The sequence below is a fragment of the Caloenas nicobarica genome, chromosome 5, assembly GCF_036013445.1.
Source record: "Caloenas nicobarica isolate bCalNic1 chromosome 5, bCalNic1.hap1, whole genome shotgun sequence".
NCBI lineage: Eukaryota > Metazoa > Chordata > Aves > Columbiformes > Columbidae > Caloenas > Caloenas nicobarica.
In genome coordinates this window covers 48,396,467-48,417,675 of record NC_088249.1, presented here as the reverse complement: position 1 = coordinate 48,417,675, position 21,209 = coordinate 48,396,467, and the positions used below count along the sequence as shown (strand labels likewise).

The window sequence follows — 21,209 nt, the reverse complement described above, 5'->3', positions numbered from 1 at the left end:
CAGGGACAGCCTGGTCACCAGCTGTACAAAATTTTCTAATTAACTGCAGTGCGTAGATGTCTTACTGTTCTGTGGGACTGTATTGATCTAAATGGTAATCCTCTTTCACACACATTGCCCCTGGTTTTTTACTGTCCTGATTTAATTACAGAAGCTGATTATTGCCTCCTCTTAGGACACATGAAAAGTTTATCATTGTTAGAATATTTGGATACATGCCTGTAACCTAAACTATGTTTCTGAGCATCTCAAACTAGTATCACATTGGTGAAGGAGATCCCACCTAGCCTACATCTTCACTAACTTTTAAAGCATGGTTGTCAATTAGTGGAAACCCATACAGAGCTATGATGGGACTGTGCTTTAGTGTATTGATAAGTGATGCGGAAAAGGGCATGCATGGAAAGTTTGTCTTCTAAACTTAAATAGGAGAGCAAAAATGAAAGTAACCCTGAGAGTGTTGCAAAATAATTTTGCAATACTGAATAAAACAGGCAAAAAGATGAAAGATAAAAGTCTATGTTGATAACTTCAAAGCAATAGGCTTGGGATTAACTCTTACAATTTTTTTTTTTTAATATTAACTTTATAATGAGGGGGTAGTTATTAGTAGAAAAGCTAGAAGAATTTTAGGAATTACTAGAAACAAAGTAAGTAACTTTTTATAAATCGAATTTGCACTTGCACCTAGAATACTGTTTCCCCAGCAAACACATAAACAATATAGGATAACAATAAAAGGTACTGATAGGCACAGCAGAGAAGATCAGTAGTCAGAAACAACATATGTGGAATTGAAATCTTCTGCACAGAAAAAAGTGACTGAGAACATGGCAAAGACCACCAGAAGAAATTAATTTAACTAAATTCTTAAACCACAAATTTAAGAAAAGGAACTACATAACTAAATGTGGAATCCACTGATACAAGTTACTGTGGAGCAAAATGCTTGGACAGATTCAAAAGTGATTAGACAAATTAATGACAGAGAATTTTAAAAGTCAGGGCTTTTCACTCGTCTACTCAGGAAAACCACATGCTACAGATTATGGTAAATGGGAGTATATCACGAGTGGTACCATTGTACTTGTCCCTTTCTTTCTTCTTTCCCCAGCCAACTATTACCATGTCTCTGAGTCAGAGCAGCAGTGGTTGCCTTCTTGAAAGAGTAAGCTCTGAACCAAATCTTTATTAAAATGAAGTATTAAAGTGTAAAACATTTCTCATTCATGTAAACAGACATTTTAAAGTACAAATGGAAATTTTCTATCAGCAATTTTCAGATTTATTAGATGAGATATTAATAGCACTCCAGCAGCACCTCCAACTAAACGGAATGAATCCCAAAGCAATTTACCTAAGATTGTTGTGTTTTCATATAGTACCACCTACAGGGATAAAAAGCACCTTGAAAGCGGAGGTTAACTTTAGACTCACCAAATTCAGTACTGAGATACAGTCCGTTTTTATTGGTTGGTTTTGTCAGCTACAGCTGAAGAAATATTTTCTTTTGAAAGTTAAAGCTTGCTAACACTTCATACCCTTTCCTTACACTTGAGCTTAATATCTACTTAGACAAAATCATACCATTGTGATCGTAAGTTAACTGTGCCTAAATTTGGATAAATTGATATAAAAACTATTTTTATAACACTGTTTCTTACCCTTAAGAAAGTTTCCCCATGCTTTATTTTTCTCTGAGCCTCTAAATACTAGATACAATTTGGAATAAGTGTTAAAATATAGTTCTTTACATTACAGTCCAGCTTTATAGCAAACCACACAGCAAGAACCATTTTTTTTCCCTATTGACAAGTTCTGTATTAGAACAAGACTTACAAAAGGCTGATCTTTACACAACAATTATTTTTCTGCTTTTCTCAATGCATATTCCCTTTAGCATGCAAATATCTAGGTTTTATTCAATAGAAAATTTCCTATTAAAAATACTTTTTACATTTCCATCTATGTGATGAAACCACTATACAAGTATTATATATTGATGTTCAATTCACATGAAATATTTCTTTGTTATTCTGATATGCTAAATTGCCAAACATTGTTACAGAGAGTACCCTGATGTTCTACTATAATTGATATTTACCTTTGTCATTGGAATAGCTATAGATTATGAAAATGAACCCACAGAGTAGTGAAGAGAATTTCCAGAAGTTTCATTTAAGTATTCTATCCTTTTATCTAGAAGCTATGTTTGTGTGGAGTAAGAAGTATTTTTGAGGGTTAAGGACGAGGCAGTAATAGTAATAGGTCCAGTTCTTTGATACCCATCCTGCATTCAGCACATAAAAAAATAACATTCCTCTTAAATAAACTATCGCCCCCCGCCTTTTTTAAATTGCATTTATACATACTATGTAATTTTCAAAAAGTAGAAGTGTAATCATAAATTAAAAATATTTCTAGAAAAGCTGGCATCATTCATTAAAATGTCTAATTCTTTAAGACATAACTATATAATAAAAAGGAAAAATTACATCTATGGCTAAGAAGGAAATATGCTATCAAGAGCAGGTATAATAACAGATGATAGCTAAACAAAAAGGCAGAATAGATCTGGATCTGACCTGCGTTGTGAGAGGTGCTAGAATCAGCTGAGGAAATGGAAGGCAGGCAGGAAGGAAGGAAAGAAAGAAAGAAGGAAGAGAGTAAGAAAGGAATAGAGGAAGCCACTTGTATCAGTCAGGGATGGTAAGCTGTGAGATTCTGGCAATCTCTAAAAAAAAAAAAGGACTACCGCTAGCATCCCCGTTTTTTTTTCCTGAAGCCAAGATATTGTAATTTCATCCTTAAGCCAGGTGATGGAAGTACACTTATTTTATAAAATATTTCAAGAACTACATATTTAGTCCTTATTGAAAGGCAACGGACACAGCCTGTTTACCAGTTTTACAGAACCTGAATAGGCAGGCCCTTTGGTCTCTAAGCAGTCATCACACACAACAGGGGAATCATTGCCTGGTTCTGTGGACCCAGTTCTGCTAAAATAGGTTAACTGTAAATGCTTCTGAAAACCTGTAGCGGCAATTGGGTTGCTAAGCATTTAAGAACTGTCCTTGGGGGTGGGGGTGGTACTGAAACTTCGATATATATCACATAGGGTCTCCAACTGGAGGAAAGAGTCTCACCGGACTTCTAGGAAAATCAGGGTTGAAGGGGAAATAAACACCAACTAGCTATCAATAGAAAGGCAATAATCACAGCTGATCCTTCACTGGGCAACAACTCTCCATGAGATACAAGAAGTAACTCAGGGTCAGAGCCACAAATATTTTCTCTAATTTCATAAGTTGTCCAACAGGCACGTCGTGAAATGGAGGCTACTAAGGATAGAATAGTTGCATTTCCAGATTTCTTTGTGAACTGATCTGGGAATAGGTGAAACACTGTTGGGGACTGGAGATAAAAAAGTTGAGGCTTAAAGCTGTCATCTGTTACTTTTTATTAATATGTACCTGAATGGCAGACATATGTCACAGAACAGTACCAAGACTGTAGAGTTTTCTCTCTGATGAGATATTTCTCAAAAAGGTATTTCTGGACGTGTACCCAAGGCATTTTAATTTCCTGGCATTTACAGTACCCAAAGGGGATCTGAATCCCAATCCTCACTTACACAATACAAAGAGTGAAAATGAACCTCTGTGATAGGAATATGCCCAAAAAGGTACAGGTGAAGTTTGAAGACACACATAGGAAATGGAAAAGCCACCAAGCAATAGACAAAATGAAAAACTGAAGAAAAGGAAAACTGGAAAAGGAAATGTATCTAGAAAAAGAAAAGACAGAGTAGGAGAAAATCATCATGGAAGACAAGAGCTAGAGGCTCACTGATAATTTTGTAGGAGAAAATATGGTAAAAATAAAAGGTGTAGCATAAAGCCAGTTTTAAGGCAAAGTCTGCAGTACAGCTGAATGACTGGAGTGAACTCAGGACCATATAGCCTGCCCAACGGCTTTGTTCAAGGTACACCAAAAGGCATAGCTCACTGCTAAAGTAAAAAAGCTACAGCTTGAATGCCTGACAGAGGGTGGATAAGCATCGAGCAGACACTTTAAGAGGAGTAGCTCATATGGCTGTGTTCCTCAATGAGCTGCTCTGTGTGCCTGCACTCATCAGCATCTCCTAATACTCATCACGTGGATACATCATGGATTTCTGCGTCATGTTCAAAGGCCAGTCTGAGTAATTATAGTTTATTCCAATTTTCCTCTGAGATTTCTACACAGATATGGTTGTTGGTAGACTAACAAAGAAATATTATGAAATTATGTGCTTTTATGCTTGTTCTGCATCAAAGTGAATGTCATGGTTGAAAATGCAACATCAGTGAATGCAATTTACAACATATAACTACATGGTGAACTGAATCCCCACCTGATTTGCCTTCTTAAAAATCTCTGCAGGAGGGGAAAGTGAGGAAGAATGAGAAATTCTTACGATGGCTTTCCTTCCAAAGCCATAATTTAGGGAAGGAACAGCAATCATATTTTTTTGCTTAGATCTGACTGTAATAGCTTTAAATTACATGAATGCTAAACGCTTGCTCAGTGTTACAAGGTAAAAGAGCTTAGAAAGGTCTTCTAAATAAGGCTGGATATATGTTGAGGGTCTTATTTTTTTTATTCTGATCCCAACTAAATGTAGAACCACAAAAAAAAAGGTATCACAAATTTATTAAGTCTTATTATTACAGGCAAAGGGATGCAGAAGAGCTTAATTAGAATTTAGAGGTAATCAAATAATATATGAAGGTATCAGAGTTAGAACCTTAAATTTAGTGGTGCTTTTTTTTTAAATTTAAAAATATTTGAACACTCTTAATAAGGAAGCTTGGTGGCTAACACCTGCACATACAGCATCCGGTATAAGGGTAATACTTATTTTAAAAGAGCCGATGTATGACTGGGACAATAGTTCCATGCCCCCAACACCTAACCAGTGTTAATACAGTCTTAAGCCAAGTCCTGCTCAGTTCCCTCAAGTTTTATGAACAGTTTCATTGGCAGGGTGGGGCTGGAAAGGGAGAAGTTCAGAATAAATACAAGAGAAAAAAAGGTCAAAGGGTGAGAACTGTTTCAGCAAAATTCAATATGGAGAATATCCAAGGAACCAGACTGAGCAATAAAACAGTATCTGGAAAACAGAACAATAAGGATACATGGAAGTGGAAACGAATGGATGCAATTCACATTGCTCACAGTGGAATTATTTTGCCAATGAAAGGAGTATTTTACTATTTAATGTTTTCTGAATAGTCCATGAATTAGTACTTTGTTTTAAAAATGCTGTCTTGAGAAAAGATGAGTCTGCCCAGAATGACTCAAAGGCTTCATGGTTGACACCAATTGCATTTTAAAGGTCTTCGTTTACAGAAGTCTAATAAAAAATATTTTAGACACCTCTAATACTGAAATCACTTTCGAAGCATTAAAATTTCCCTAAATATCTCATAAATTCTTCAAATAGGAGTTGATGCAGGAATAAAATGCAAATAACATAGGCAAGTGAACCATAAATATACATAAAATGAGTAAATTTCATTTATATAAACTATGAATGTCATTTGCTAACTGTATACCATACAGTGATAACTGACAGAAAAATATGAAGCTCTTTAAAGATATGGTAACAATTTCTGAAACCAAGGGCAACATCTCTGTGGTGACAGATATCATGGAAAAGAAAACGACCTAGCTATTTCCAATATATGAGGTTCGGATCAGAAAAAAAAGCAGAACTGCCACATCAAAGGGTAAGTTTTTTCCTAGTCTTCAAAAACTGCAGTAATTACCAGTATTATGCATGCAGTATCTCTAGGACTTTTGCAAAAAAAAGAAACTAGCTGTAATACATGGCAAGTTGTGCTGTTCTATGCAGTCTATGAATCTTGCAGCATTTTTTTCATTAGCTGACTTTTTCATAACTGGGTTAGAAGTGAAAAAGGAAAACACATTTTAACAAACACAGTTTGAAATTTGAAACCACATTAATGAATTGAAACAATTCAATGAAACTTAGGTAGCTAAGTGAGGTAAATGAGGTAGCTCAACTTCATGATTAGATTTTCTTTCGTTAACAAGCCAGTTTTCTTCACATTAAAGTCTCTACCAGAAATAAGATTTAATTAACAGTAAAATTCTTCAAAATTACTTTGCAAAGGTGTTACTTATTATTGCAGTTAGCTTGCATGGTAAATGAATAAAATTAAGAAAAAATTATCACTCATAGTGTCAAATCAAAGACATATACGCCATTTAACAGATGGGAAAGTGCTCATTCTTCCATTCTGTTGCTCTTCTTGAAGTGTTTATTTTTCCCAGTGAAAACCTGGAATGACCTAATTCAAAACTGAGGAATCTCATTTTATGTTAAGGGGAGCAAATGAAAAGCACGTCTCATTTTTACCTTGCAACAAGGTCAAAGAAAGTTCCCCAATACATTCAGAAGCTGTCTGCTGGTAAACTAGGCAGAAAAAGCATTTGCATTGTTTCCCCACACTATACAATGAAATCTTCCAACCACTTATGCTCCAAGTTTAGCTCTTAAAATACCAAGGATTTCAGCAAGTCCTTACCAGCTGTTTGCCAGTGAGACTGTAGATACTGTTTTAATGTTAAAACAAAAAACTTGAAACATTAGAAGCTAAATTGTGAAAACATCCCTTTCAGAGTTCTTATTTCTTCTTTTTTCATCCATCGTCTTTCTCCATTCATCTCAGTCTTGAATTTATCAGTGAGAATGAATGCCTACTTACAAAACATATGGAGTATAGCTCCTATAGCAGTTGACGGCTGTACTAGTTCTACTTACAAGATTAGAGTATATTATCAACAGAGTAATATGCAGGACTAGAGTATCAATTACTAGCAAAAATTTTTGAAAGGAGGCTTCATATAAATGAGCAAAATTTCTGACAAAGTCATTCAGGAAGCCAGTGCAGTCTGCCACACCAGTCATATATTAAGAATATTGAAATACATTGAACATACATTGAAGCTGAGGACAGCTGTCCCAGCTGTGTCCTCTCCTGACTTCTTGTACGCTCCCACTCTCACTCACATGAGAAAGAGAGAAAGCCTTGATGCTGTGCAAGCATTGTTCAGCAATAACTGAAACATTGCTATATTATCAACCATATGAGCTGCTATGAAGAAAATTAAATCTAGCCCAGCCAAAACCAGTACATCTATAAAGGAGAAAACAAGTCAGAGTAAACAACTGAAAGGTGATGGGGCACAGATGTCTTCTCCTTATAAACAAGCATTGTATTACTCGTTTTCTATAAAGTAATCAGATTTGGCATGTTGCAAGATATAATTCTGGCTGCTTGGTAAGTAACTAACTTCTCATGTCCACAGTGTAGGTGTTTATGTAATAACTAGTTGTTCAAGCTGCCATTATAGTTTGAAGTCAGCTAGTCAATGGAATCTGAAAAGTGACCTATCTTACCTTAAAGTACACAGTTATCTACAGTTGGATATATTTGCGCTCTAAGTTCCAATGGAGCTAAGAAAACTGCCTAGCTCATTTGCAGCTGCCTAGAAGTAGGTAGATTAAATAAATCTTATGTTCATTTTAACCACACATTTTGACAAAAGTAAATTTTTAAATGTATTTTTCTTTAGCCTAGTGTATATTGGTTTAACCTGAGTTGGCAATATAGCCGCTTGCTCACTACCTCTTCCCACCCCTGAATAGGGGACAGAATCGAAAGGGAAGGGAAAAGCTCATGATTGAGATAAACACAGTTTAATAAAATAACAAAATAACACTAATACACTACTCCTACTAATAATATATATAGAATGGAAATAGAATATAAAATAAAAGCTACTCATTGCAATTCCTCACAAGCTCCATCCATGCTGAGCACCCAGTCCCAGCAAGCAGTACCCTGGTCCCGAACAGCCGATCTTGGAGACAGAAGAGAGTAAAAGGCAGAAAGGCCCAGAAGCCTCTGCAAAATGGCAGAATGGGAAAAGGCCAAGCTAAAGAAATTCCCAAACAGAACTCCACAAAATTGAGCAAAACCAGAACAGGTCTCCGTCCCTTTCTGTCCCAACTCTGTCCCTAGCTGGAATATCCCAACTCTCCTTACATATGAAGCATGACGCTAATGGCATGGAATATTCTTGTTGATCAGTCTGGATGTCAGACAAGGTCTGCCCCATCTATGCCCCTCTTCCTAGCAGCCTCACACCTGTGGGCAGAGAGGTCAGAGACCTTGGCTTCCAGACAACAATTAAAAAAATTAACTCTGTCCCGGGGTGTTATCTTCTTGTTCTCAAACTAAATCCAAACAATGACTGTGCTAGCTATGAAAAAAAAAGGTTTCTAACTGCATGAAGAAAATTAACTCACTTTTTGTCAAACCAGCACACCTAGAGAGAAGTCTACAAGTAAAAAGACCAAATTTTTCCTTTTTTTCCCCCCCTGAATCCAATTTTGCTCAGTTTCCTGATGTTCCTAATTCAAAATACCATATGCAATCTCTAAAATCCTCAGTAATTTAAAACCTCCTATTGGGAAAACACTCTCCTTCCTGTCAAAATATGTAGTTTTTCAGTATTGTATTAGGGCTTTGATTACAGAACACTTCCTTTTAACCTTCACCAGAGCCTGTATTTACTAACTTTCAAGGATTAGAGAAAGCCATTTTGATTAGCAAATGACAGATGGGAAAGCAAAGGGCTACATTTATGCATGTGTGCATATCTTTACCCAATAGTGGAGGCAGTCCTTTTGGCCACCCATGCTATTGAATTTATTTGCTAAATTGTAACATGTGGGTCATGCCAGATTCTGCAGCTACTGCAGCTACAAAGACATAATTATGATACCCAGGACATATAGAGGAAAATAAACTGGAAACAGAATAAGTATTCCTATGTTTATCATGCTAGCATCTGCATTTATACAAGTGTTTATTACAGAAACATCTATGAAATTGCTTATTTTCTTCTTGAAGTGCACACCATTTACCTTTTCAAGACAGCAGATATCTAACAAAAAACAGGCATAAGTATTTTAAGTCTGTACTGTAATGTTTCTTGTTTTGTTTGGGTTTTTTTTCAGTAAATACAAAGCTTATTTGATAAATATTATTGAATTATACAAGAAAACTGGTAAGCTAGCTGTCTGCTAGGCATTTTTTTTTCTGGTTTATTTAATTTGCTTTATTCAATTATTTGGGTGAAACGAAGCCTGTAAATTTTCAGTAATAACTGAACTGCTGTTCTGTAAGAGGGAAGGAAGGAAGGAAGGAAGAAAGGAAGGAAGGAAGGAAGGAAGGAAGGAAGGAAGGAAGGAAGGAAGGAAGGAAGGAAGGAAGGAAGGAAGGAAGGAAGGAAGGAAGGAAGGAAGGAAGGAAGGAAGGAAGGAAGGAAGGAAGGAAGGAGAAAAAGAACACATAGAAAAGTATCTAACCATTGAACTAATCTGAAGAAAAACTACAAATTTGTTTTACCTCAGAATTTGTACATTTACAAAATTAACATTTCAGATGAAGAATGAACTTTTTATATTCTATGTAAAAATAAAAAAAGTATTACTTTCTAGTGAAGACTGACTTATGAGGTCCAGCATTTGGCATTTGTGGCTGAAGTCCTAAAGAACAATCCTATACTTCATAGGATTTTTTTTTAAAGGCTTGTATATAATGCAGGCAAGTGGGTTGGGTGGTTGGTTGGGCTTGTTTTTGTTTGGTTGGTTTTTTGTTTGATAAAGGGGCATTCACACCATCTACATTTAGTATCTAACTAAAACTCTTAAGACAAGGTCTTAGCTGCCCAGATTTTCAACAGAGAGAAATTATTAATTTAGGTACTTAGATGCCTCTAGTTAGATTTCCTGTACATAAAAATGAAATCAACTCTTTAATCATAGTCAATGCTTTTCTAAACTTCTTTTGGATAATTCAAAAGAAGGCAAAAAAATACCTGGCAGGGATAATTTTCAGAGCAAGATATCAATACAATCTTAATGTGAGAAGGCATCTACTTTTTTTTTCTTCTTTGTGAAACTCAGGTATTTACAGAAGCACCACTACAACCTATCTGAACAAAGCAATCAGAAGAAAAGTTAGCAAAGTGGGCTCAAAACCAAGAGTTTAGAGAAATAGGGGCTGTGAGTCAAGAGGTGCACAATGTGTCTACCTACAAACTATGTGGTCTTGAATAGAATAAGTAGTTAAATTCAGAAGATAAACTGCAAGGTTTTTCATAACAATGTAATATCAGCACTTTTCTACAACCTGGAAAGGAAGCTTTTCTTTATTTTCATGCAAATTCAATAGGAAAAGGTAGGAAATGTACTGACATAAATCCATTACCGATATGGTCTTATAATAGCTCTTGGGATTTCCCCAAAATATGAACTTTAAACAAACATTATCCCAGGTCCAAATCGGGGCATAAGTACTTTCTGTGTAATACATACATGTAGTTGGAGTCTTTTATGCACATAGAAAGCCTTTAATCCCCCGGTACAATAAACTCTATGGTTATCAAACTGGCTTGCTTCTTTCTCTGATTTTTTTTTTTTATGAAAGAAGAGTCATGATAGATCTAAGACTAGACTTAAATCTCTCATCTCTTTCAGACTAGAAAACAGGAACAGGCAGACTCCTGGAAACCTTTTCTTATTTGATATTAAAGAGTAGACATCTAATACTCTTAATTTGATATTTAGAAGCAGCTAGAAGGCCTATTTCTCTTCTATTTCTTGGGGTGATAAAGTAAACTGAAGAAATCTCTGAGAATCTGTAACCCAAAGAATAAAGACTATGATTTTTCCTGGGTTGCATAACAGAAAGTGAACCATTGCAATCTGTCTGCCTGACCTGTTAATAGAAAAACAGACCCTTGATACTGTGTAACGCTCAGAACAATAAGGTACTAGTTAAAAAGTACAAGTCAAAAGAAAGAGAACACACTTAGGCTTTTATGAACATATGAAATTCATGCAAGACTGATCTATAGACCTATTGCAAGTATTATAGAACTTTAATACTGAAAATTTGGAAATAGATCAGGAAAAAGATGCAATTGCATTGTATATGATACCTACAGTTCTCAACCACATACGTATGTGTATCATAATAGATCTTAAAAATTTAAACCCTGGAAATACGTACATTATTTGCAACATGCAGCTAATAGAAGCTTTAAAGACAGGACGTAATAACGACTCCTTTCTGTTTCTTGTTTGCCTCCGAATTATCCATACTGTTAGTTAGTTTGATAACTTGGCTGATAAATGTTAAAGGCTGAGTGAATATTCACTGTATATCTGACTGGATCAGTAGGACTTAATTGCTCTTTGTAAGTGACAGCAGTTCCCCTTCTCCCTTCCCAGAGAAGTAAATGGGGTTGCTTTAATTCAAAATGCCCCTTCAAACAACTTGAGTCTGTTTTGCTACCAGCAGGAGACTGACTAGATGACCTCTAGGGGATTTTTCCAATTTAATTACTGTATGAGTCCATGGAAATAAAAATAATTTCATTAATTCTGCCATCATTAAAGTTAACGAAACCTGATTTGCTACAGATTATATGTATACATACATAATGTGTTATGATTGATGGCATGCTTCATGTTATGCTTTTTTTTTTTTTTCCCAAAAATCACATGTGGGAAAGGACAAAAGAGAAGACAGTAGAGTGTTTCTTTAGGAAAACAGACTAAAAATAGTGGAAATAAAATGAGACAGGGATAGAAAAAATAAGAAAAGGAGTGATGATCCTACAGCAAAGCAGAAAAAATGACAGAGGAAGTAATAAAGGAGAGAACAAAATGTAAGATGGCAACACATGAGGGAAGCTAGGTAGTAAACCTGATGAATGTACTGGGAGAGTACATGAAGTTAAAATGCACAATCAACAGTAAAAATCCAGATTGTATCGTTGCATAAATAGATCTGAAATATTTGTAAGAAATGCACTGTCTCTGAATTTTGTTGACACAGTGTGGTAGTTATGCTTCCCCACTCTCCCCTCTGATCGATGGACCCCACACAGTGACTGTAGTCACTACCCCCATACACATCCCCCCGACTCCATCCCTCACCCCGATCGTGGGAACACAAGGCCCCCTGGTTGGCAGACAGGGCCCTTGGTCAATGAAACGCCTCAGCTGAGAGAAGCTTCTGAACCACTGACCATATATGACTACAGATCAAATCTTGGTCTGTTATAAATGGAGCCTGCCAAAGACCCCATTTTGAGTTACTCTTCTCAGACCAGTGGGTCTGCAGTTGGGGACTCTCTCTGCTCAGGACTGGGACACCACCTAAGCAACTCCTTGAGGTTTAGCACCCTCACCTTTGGTGACTGTGTCTTCTGGATTGTCCTTGAGTTCCCTTGGCTTATTGGTGAGTGGTTATATCATCTGGGTACATTTGAGAATCCTCCTTTCTGAGTGAATAATTGCACGCTTTGAATCATCACTCTGGAGCTCTGGGAATTCCCTGTGTCCTGTGTGTGTTGTCTATGTAGTAATTAGTTCCTAATCAGCATCCTGAACTTGTTATAGGGTTGTCAGAGTGCTGAGTGATTTTGATAAACCTTGTTTCTACAGGACTATTTCAGTTAGAATAAATTTTGCTTTGAGTTTTTTATTTGTCTGCTTTGGTTTTCAAGTACATCCGTGACATGCAGACAGAGACATACAGGTAGAATGGAAAGAGATCATCTAGTTGGAGTTTTAAGTGTACCTGCATTATTTGTGACACGTTTGCTGAACCTGTTCTCTAGAGAAGCCTCCACATAAATCCTCTACCATTATATTTCTTATGACATTCTTTTTCTGACCATATTGTTAGAAGGTTTTTCATAATAACTAACCTCAACATTAATCCAGCTCTACCTTCTTCTACCCCACATTAGGCACGGATGACAATTGATCACTGTTTCCTAACATTTTTTTTATTGTTTGAAAGACTGTCATAATGACTGGAGTTATTTACCATTGATTTAGGTCCCTACAGGTGAGCTACTGTCACGGTTTACTGTGAGGCGACAATAAACAGGTACCCGGAAGTCCTGGGCTGGATCCCACAGTAAACCGGAACTGGATTCAGGGATACAGGGCCTGGAACTACGCCTTGGATCCCAGGCAGAACTGGTAGGGTCCTCTTCAGATGCAGGCCATGGTCAAAGAGGGCAAGACCCTCGTGATTTCCCACTTCTACAGGGTGTATGACGTGTATGGGATGGAATACATAGCTGGTCAATTTTAGTAAGCTGTTCTGTCCACCCCTCCTTGCAAATATGCCTCTCTCATGGGACATGCAAAATTTATCAGTAACCTTGGCTGCCATATCAATAAGTCTGAACCTCGGCTGCTTCTGCATATCATTGCTACCATTATCAGCTCCAGAGCAAACAATGCCTGAAAAACATGCAGCCAAATTCAGAAAAAGAACTTAACTGAAAGGAAAATTCACTAAAAGAGAAATGGTCTTGTTTCAAACAAAACCAGGACAGCTACATGTCAACGCTTCCTTAACAGTCAATGGATAGTTAGCCGAAAGAGTCACTGGAATCTAGAGCACTAGTCAACAAAGGACACGTATATACTTAAATTGTGGAGTCACTCTTGACCATGTGGATTGCCTCTCCAGTGACTATCATGGGAGCTTGACATCTTACATGTAAGTTCCTAGAGCTGAGATGAATCCCATCCCATGTGTCCATCTTGCTTCTTCATTGTCAAGCTTTTTCTTGTGAGGTGGGGGGAGTTATTACTTCAGCCCCTCATTTATTTTCTGTAATAGGGAAACTTGGGGGTGGAGGGGCACTACTAAGGAACTGAAGTGAGTTTAGTGGCAAGTCACCGCCCTCCACAGACATGCACACCAGCCACAGAAAATTTTGTTCTCTACGTGCCCTGATTTACTTCCATTTTGTCACGACTCTTTAGTGATTATTTTTAAATCTAGAATTTCAGCAGACTCTGTGAGCCCCCCCTACACCTTAATAACCTTTTATTTTTGGGTTTAGTTTGACAAGAAACTCTTATTGCACGAAATGGAAATAACCTGACTACTCTCATTGTCTAAATCCTTCTCTAAATTAAGAGCATAGGCGCCCTCTGTAGCCAGTGAAAAGAATAGGCACTTTACAGGGCAAAAATCTGCATGTAAATTGTTCTTTTGATATTTAATTCATAAATATTCCTTTTCCAGCAATATGACACCATTGCACAGGCACCTTATTTAACCAGTCCTGTGCATAACAACATTGGCATTTTTACACTGCAAAGCCATGGAAAAAGTCACATGCAGCACAGACATACTGAATTTTCTCCCACTTATTCCACTGGAAATGCCAAAAATAGTAACAAAATATTTTCAAATCTTTAAAAAAGGCCAATACATCCAGCTTTATATGTAAAAAAAAATGATGGAAACTAGGATCTTGAAAGATGTCCAGCACTTCTGTACCCACTGAGAATCAGAAATGTCGTGAGTCTTCACCATACATCACAATCTCAGTATATATTCTACCAAATATAACAGAAGTTTTGCCTCCATATGAATAACAGATATAAGCAAAGACAACTTTAAAGTAATTTTTAGCTGTGCGCAATCTCTTTTGGACAATATGTCTGAACATGTAATGAAATTCTGGTTTTCTATCAGAGTTGGAACTCCACTTTTGAAAGCTGGACCATTAAGAATCAGTGTGTTTAGCCTGAGATCCAATGATTCTGGTTTTGAAGATTTTTTTGCTTGTTTTGTCTTTTGGAAGTTTTTTTGTTGGGGAGAACAACTTCTGCCTCAGAATTACTACTAGTGTATTCTTATCACCAAGGCATCAGGTGAAAAGACTTCCAGAGGAAAAAAGAAGTTTTTTCCCCAATTCATTTTTCCATTGGGAAGATGTGGGAAAACAGTCTTGTCTGATCAGCTATAACTTTCAGTCTTCCTTGCTAGAGATCAAATGTGCTCAAGCCTTTCCACTTCTGGAATACAATGCAGAACACCAAATTTTCCCTAACCTGTTTTAAGATTGCACAGTGGGCTTTTAAGATGGAATGCATTATTTCTTACCAAAGCAGAAAAAGACTAATTGGGTGAATTTACATTAGGATTATGAAGGCTGTGTAATATCATCCTGCTAACTCTATTTTGTGTTTTAAGAAAAAAAACCCCAGTAACAACAAAGATGGATGGAAGGGTGTGACGGATGGATTCGACCCTGCCCCAGCCAAACCAGCAGCAGTTTGGTACAGACTCCAAAGGAGATAAAGGCCTGAGCTGCAGCTGGGCCAAGAACTTCTTTTAGGAAACCCACCAGGAAGTAGAATCTCACACTGAACACCAATAAGTTGTGGGTGCAAGGAATCTCGTGCATACCTTTCCCACTGTATGCAAGCTCGCTGTGAGCCAACCACTTTATTCCATAAATATGACAGCAGGGTGAGCCTACTTTGAGCTCTCTCTGCTAAACAAGCTGGCAGTATGGCAATGATATTCTACTACTGGATGAGCCCAATTTAAGTTTCATATCAATCATTTAGCTTAAGTAAATGTGTACTAAATCGAATGAATCACTTAGAATTATAAGGTTATGTGTTTGTTTCATGTTACTCAGTAAGCTGAATTTGCTGAAATCTTAACCTGTATGCTGTAAAGGTCTCGTCATATTTACCAAACTTGCATCTACTTAATGTAAACAAAAGTGGCTAAAGACTAATGTGGATGTCTGTGAGATAAGGCCTGTTCTGCACTTTGCTGGGAAGAAATAGGGTTCATTCAGACAAAACAACACCTTCAAAGCTATGAACTGCAAATGATACCTACAGCTAAACAAAACAAAGGCTCATCTGAGATCAGCAAAAAGAGAAGCAAGAAGACCCCAGACTCAAATATTGCTATTAGACTGAATCATGGTGTGAAGGGAGGGTAAATAGTCTGTAAGGGTATAAAAATAAAACCCAGGCATTTCTATGCTTGGCTGGGACCTCTGTGAAGGCACCCATCTTGAGCCAACCCTGCTGCTATTCTACTCCATTAAATTATTTATTTCTATGAACACTGATGCCTGAGAGTTTGCTTTGAGAGACCATGGACTTCGGTGCTACCTGATGCCAGGCCCCTGGAGGAGAGGTAAGCAGATTGACATGCGGAATAATGAAACTTTGAAACCCTAGTCAAGCAACATAAAGAGTCGGGTATGCACATATAATCCTTTGGCCATAAATAATCCTTTACCTGTTTTCCCTTACCCTCTATGTCTCATAGGCATGCACCATTGATCAAGTCTGGGGCTAAGTTTGGATCCAGCCACACCTGGACTCCTCTCTGACAAGGAGTTTAGAATGCAAGGCAGTCCATTCTGAACCTTATGACTCTACGGGAGGGCGTCCTTCTACCCTTTCGCATTTCTTGTCCCCATAGAAATCACTCTAAAACAACTCTCACCTGATTCTGCTTGGCATATTTCCTCCATGCAGTAAGTAACAGAGCGAATCTTGCCATTGAACTCTGTTAAGTTGCACTTTTCTTTAAGTGATATAAACATTGCTCTGCGGCAAGCAGGACCCTAAATCACTCATCTGTGACAAAGGGACCTCGAAAGATCATCTGGTCCAACCAATTATCTAGCACCCAGTCCACTCAAATCTTTAAAACCTCAGTGACAGGGACTCCACCAAGTCCCTGAGAGACATTGTTTTCACTGTAAAATTATTTTTTTGTTATATCAGCGTGAAACCTCTCCCAGTGCAGCTTGCACCCTTTGCCCTTTGTCCTCTCCATGTAGGTCTTTGTGAAGAGAGCGCCTCCATCCTCTTTTTAGCTGCCTTTTAGGTACTGGAAAGCTGTGCTGAGATCATCCCCCCAAGCCTTCTCCAGGGTAAAGAGACTAAACTTCTTCAGTCTTTCCTCATAGATCAGGTTCTCCAGCCCTTTGATCACCTTCGCGGCCCTCCTTTGGATACTCTCCAGTCTGTCTGTCTTTTTTTTAATTCTGCAGATCAGGACTGAACACAGTAGTCCAGGTGTGGCCTCACAAGCGCTGACTAGACTGGGATGATCACAACTCTGTTGCTGCTAGTAATGCTGCTGTGGATGCAGCCCCAGGATGTGATTTGCCTTCCTTACTGCAGTGGTTGACTGCTGCCTCATGTTTAACTTTTTGCCCGCCAGGATCTCCAGGTCCCTTTCCACAAGGCTGCTCCCCAGCCACACAGATTCTAGCCTGTACTGGGGTCTTTGGTTATATCACCCCAGGTGCAGGACTTTGCCCTTTTCTTTGTTAAACTTCATAGAGTCCTTGCTAGCCCGCTTGTCCAGCCTGTTCAGGTCTCTCTGTAAGATGGCTCACCCTTCTGACATGTTCACCTCACCACCCAGCTTGGAGTCAGCACCAAACTTGGCGAAGGTGCTTTCTCTCCCATCATCTCCACCATTGATGAAGATGTTAAACAGCGTGGGGCCCAATATATATCCCTGGAGGACCCCACTTGTGGCAGGCTGCCAGCTTGAGTAGAAAACATTGATCAAACTCTGTGTGAGGTTTGTTGGTCGATTTCCTACCCATCTTGCAGACTACCCATCCAGTCTGTATTGTGACAGTTTGTCAAAGAGGAGACTATGGAGAACACTATTGAACTCTTTGCTTAAGTCTAGGTTTCCCCACACTGACAGAAGATGTTATTTTGTTGTAGAAGCCGATCAGGTTAGCCAGGCATGATTTGCCCTTGGTAAATCTGTGTTTGCTTTTCCCAATCATCTGCTTCATTTGGCTTGTAATAGTTTCCAAGAGGACTCATTAGTAAAACTAATGGGCCTGTAGTTTCGTGGTTCCTCTTTTGGGCCCTTTTTGCATGTGAGTGCCAAATTTGCTCTCTTCCAGTTGTGAGACACCTCCCTCGACCTCCATGACTTTTCAAAGATTATAGGCAGTGGCCTTGCAACAATGTCAGTCAGCTCTCTTAACATGCTGGGGTGGATTCTGTCCAGGCCCATAGATTTTATGTGGGTTGAACAATAGATTTTACATGAGTCTGAGGCAAGAGGCCTCAAATCTGTCTTTCCTCCACGACTAGTCAACATATATGTTGTAGCTATTTGATCCTATGATTTGAGGTCCGGCTACACCAGTGAAGACAGAAACAAAGAAAGTATTGAAAGTCTCTGCCTTGTCAGCGTTATTAGTGACTAGTTTCCATGATGCATTTAGTAATGGGCCTATGTCTTCCCTGTGCTTCTGCTTACTACTCACATATCTGAAGAACCCTTTCTTGTTCTTGACATTTTTGGCGAATTTCAGTTCCAGCTGAGCCTTCCTGACAGCATCTCTGCCCTAACAAGGTTCTTGTCGTCCCTGTGTATACATATGCAGGCACATCGCAAGAAGAGCCAGAGGCCATGAATGCATTGCAAAGAGCAAGTTTTATTTTGGTTACCTCTCTACTGGGGGATCTCCGAAGTCGCACCCAAGCTCCCAGGCAGAGGTGACACAAGCGGGGACGCAGGCGCTGGTAAGTTCAGCCCTGCTGGAAGATCACTGGGCCTGCTGAGCTCGCCTGTATTTCAAGGCTTCGGGCAGGCACAGCCTCCCGCTCTTTCTCACAACAAAGCAGGAATCTCAGACATAGTGATAAGGTGCCTAGAGTTTCTCACAGGCCTATGTTATCTAACACAGAGGTTCTACTCATCAAGCACACAAGGCCAGTAAAACAATTAGCGTGATGTATGTGCTTTTTCTACAGACAGCTGCAAGTCACTTGGAGCGTATTTACATTTAACTAACCTCCTCGCCAAATCTTCCGCTACGTTCCCATACAGTCCCCAATGGGTATTTGGCCACCTTTCCACAGCTGGTATGCTTTTTTTCTTTTTTTGCTTTTAAGCATGCCTGAAAGCTCATTCTTAAGCCAGGGTCACCTCTTGTACTGCCTTCTTGCTTTCCCTTTGTAGGGGATGGACTGTTCTTCTGCTTCCAGGAGGCTGTTCTTAAATAAATAACTCCCAGCACTTATCTGCCTTTTCTAGATAGCTGGATACCACCTCTCCCCGACAGGCTGTATTCATCAAAGAGTGTCTTATGATCATAGAAACCAAAGCCCTGGTGTTGAAGCCAGGTATTGATCTGCATGACGTGTAAACCTCTGCCTGCATCCCTGCCTCTGACTGGCAGGACACTTGTGCCCCCAGGGCTCTAAAGTTTTGATTAATCTTGCCCAGGTTTTGCTTTACTGTGTCATTGGTGCACACAAGGAAAATAAGTAGGGGAGATTAGTCTGTGCTTTTAACCAGTTGTGGCAGTTTCCCTGTGACATTCTGTGTCTTGGTTCCTGGTAAACTTCCTTTCACTGTATAGAAAGCTGGTAGATGGGTGCCTTTGTGCCTCTCAGCAGAGTCACCCACTACTAGCACTTACCGTCTCCTTTTGTTGCTTTTAGTGCTGGTGCCATTTCTCCCTGTGAATCTTTCTCATTGGCTTTGTCTACAGCCAAGGCTTCATAGCTGTTGCTGGCTGGTACCTAGAAGCAAGGAGAGTGAAGTGATAGCCTGTTCCCACAGCTCACCAAAAGACATGTGCCATACTCTCCAAGGTACTGTCTGTTCACTGTTGAAACTCGTTTGGTAGTCCTTAGAAGTCAGTGCCACAAGACACTAATATTTCTTCCTACAAAGTAATAATACCTGATGTATTTCTTGTTCACTATCCATAATGCAGCATAGCCTGTTAACTTCCTCCTGCAGCTCCTCCACCTACCCCCTGAGTGATTTCACCAGAGCACAGCTCGCACTTCCACCATCGTCCACAGAGGAACGTGCAGCCTTTCACCTGGATAGCTGCTTCCCTGATAGGAAGCACTGTCTGGGTGCCTCCCTCCACTCGTTCCAGGCTAGCCTGGCCAGGTAGTTGATTCCTGTCTGCTGCAGAACACAGTCCTTTTGACCACCATGCTTCTGACAACTTCAAAGCACTGCCTAATAAGCCCTTCTGATTCCCTGGAGACCTCAATCTGCTGGCTAGGCTTGCACAGCCACCATCAGGGCTGCAGCCTGAGCCTGTGGGTGAGCAGAGCAGGCAGCAGCCAAATAACTGGCAGAGTACGCAGCCACTCCTGCCGCCACACTCTAATCTAATGTTTAGATTAATACATTTTAATCCCCATTCTAAAATACAGTTTAAGAAGATGTGTGGTAATTGTTTATATTTCGCAGACTTCATTCATCCAGTGACGCTGAAATAAAATCTCATGCAAAAAATTACAATATTTGCAGAATGTTGGTTTCATCCTGATTTAAATACAAAGCTCTAAGTTAATAGTAGGAACTTTTTGCATCATGCCTCATAAGCACATTTAAAGAGCCTTCAAAGCCACTACAGAAATTCTAAATGAGATATGATGGTCTTGTATTCAAATAAGGAACTAATATTATTAACATAGGAAGGATTTTTTAAAAGCAGTGAAGGTTCAGATTGCTTAATGTTAAAACACACAAAATATACAAAGATTATTTTATGTGATGTAAAAAAGGATATCATGTGGTACGATGCATCTGTATAGAGCTATTCACATGTAACTAATTGTATGTAATTAAAATGAGAAACAATATAATAGGCATATGATTTCACACTAAGCAGGAAGTTGACACAAAATATTTCAGATCTGTGTTGCCTCTAAATAAGAAAATATTCTCAACTTTTGGTGCCCTTAGAAGTTGCTTACCATGAGACAGGCAGCTATCATCAGCTGCTCCCCACATCTTTTCTTATCAGTGGGTAGGCAGTAATTCCTTCTGAGATCTTGCAGGAAGAGAAGTGGCTCCCTTGTGTTTGGTAGGTGTGAGCTTCCACTGAATTTACTGTTCAAAAGAGATAATTCAGAACTTGGGAAAAGAGCCTTTGTATCTACAAGTTCTAAATCTGGTCTCTGAGTCAGAGGTTCCAGCTATTGCAAGACTTGGCCAGAGTTGCTGCCTCCCAAAAAGTCGAGCTCTAACATTAGCACGAGCTGAGAACCAAGCTCTGTTGCCTTTAACAGAGCTGAGATATTGTATTTCCTTCTGAGAGAGGCAGTTGTTCTGAAGCCATCCTCCTCCTTGGCCTATGAAGAAAATTGCTGCAGCAGTGGGTCTCCTGGAAATTCAATGAGGCTTCTGGATAGAGCCACTTTACCCAATGAGCAGTAGTCTGGGGATGCATAAGACTAGAAATGGCAG

General features: G+C 38.9%; 1 long non-coding RNA gene across 1 annotated transcript in view; it reads right to left on the bottom strand.

Moving 5' to 3' along the window:
* LOC135989290 (uncharacterized) overlaps positions 1–20,904 on the bottom strand; it is a 30,383-nt gene extending 9,479 nt beyond the window's left edge. The window contains exons 1-2 of the long non-coding RNA XR_010606308.1: positions 20,717–20,904; positions 19,414–19,516 (exon numbers count right to left, since the gene is read on the bottom strand). This is a non-coding gene — a long non-coding RNA (uncharacterized LOC135989290). The remainder of the gene's footprint in view (positions 1–19,413; positions 19,517–20,716) is intronic.
* Positions 20,905–21,209: the final 305 nt, after the last annotated feature.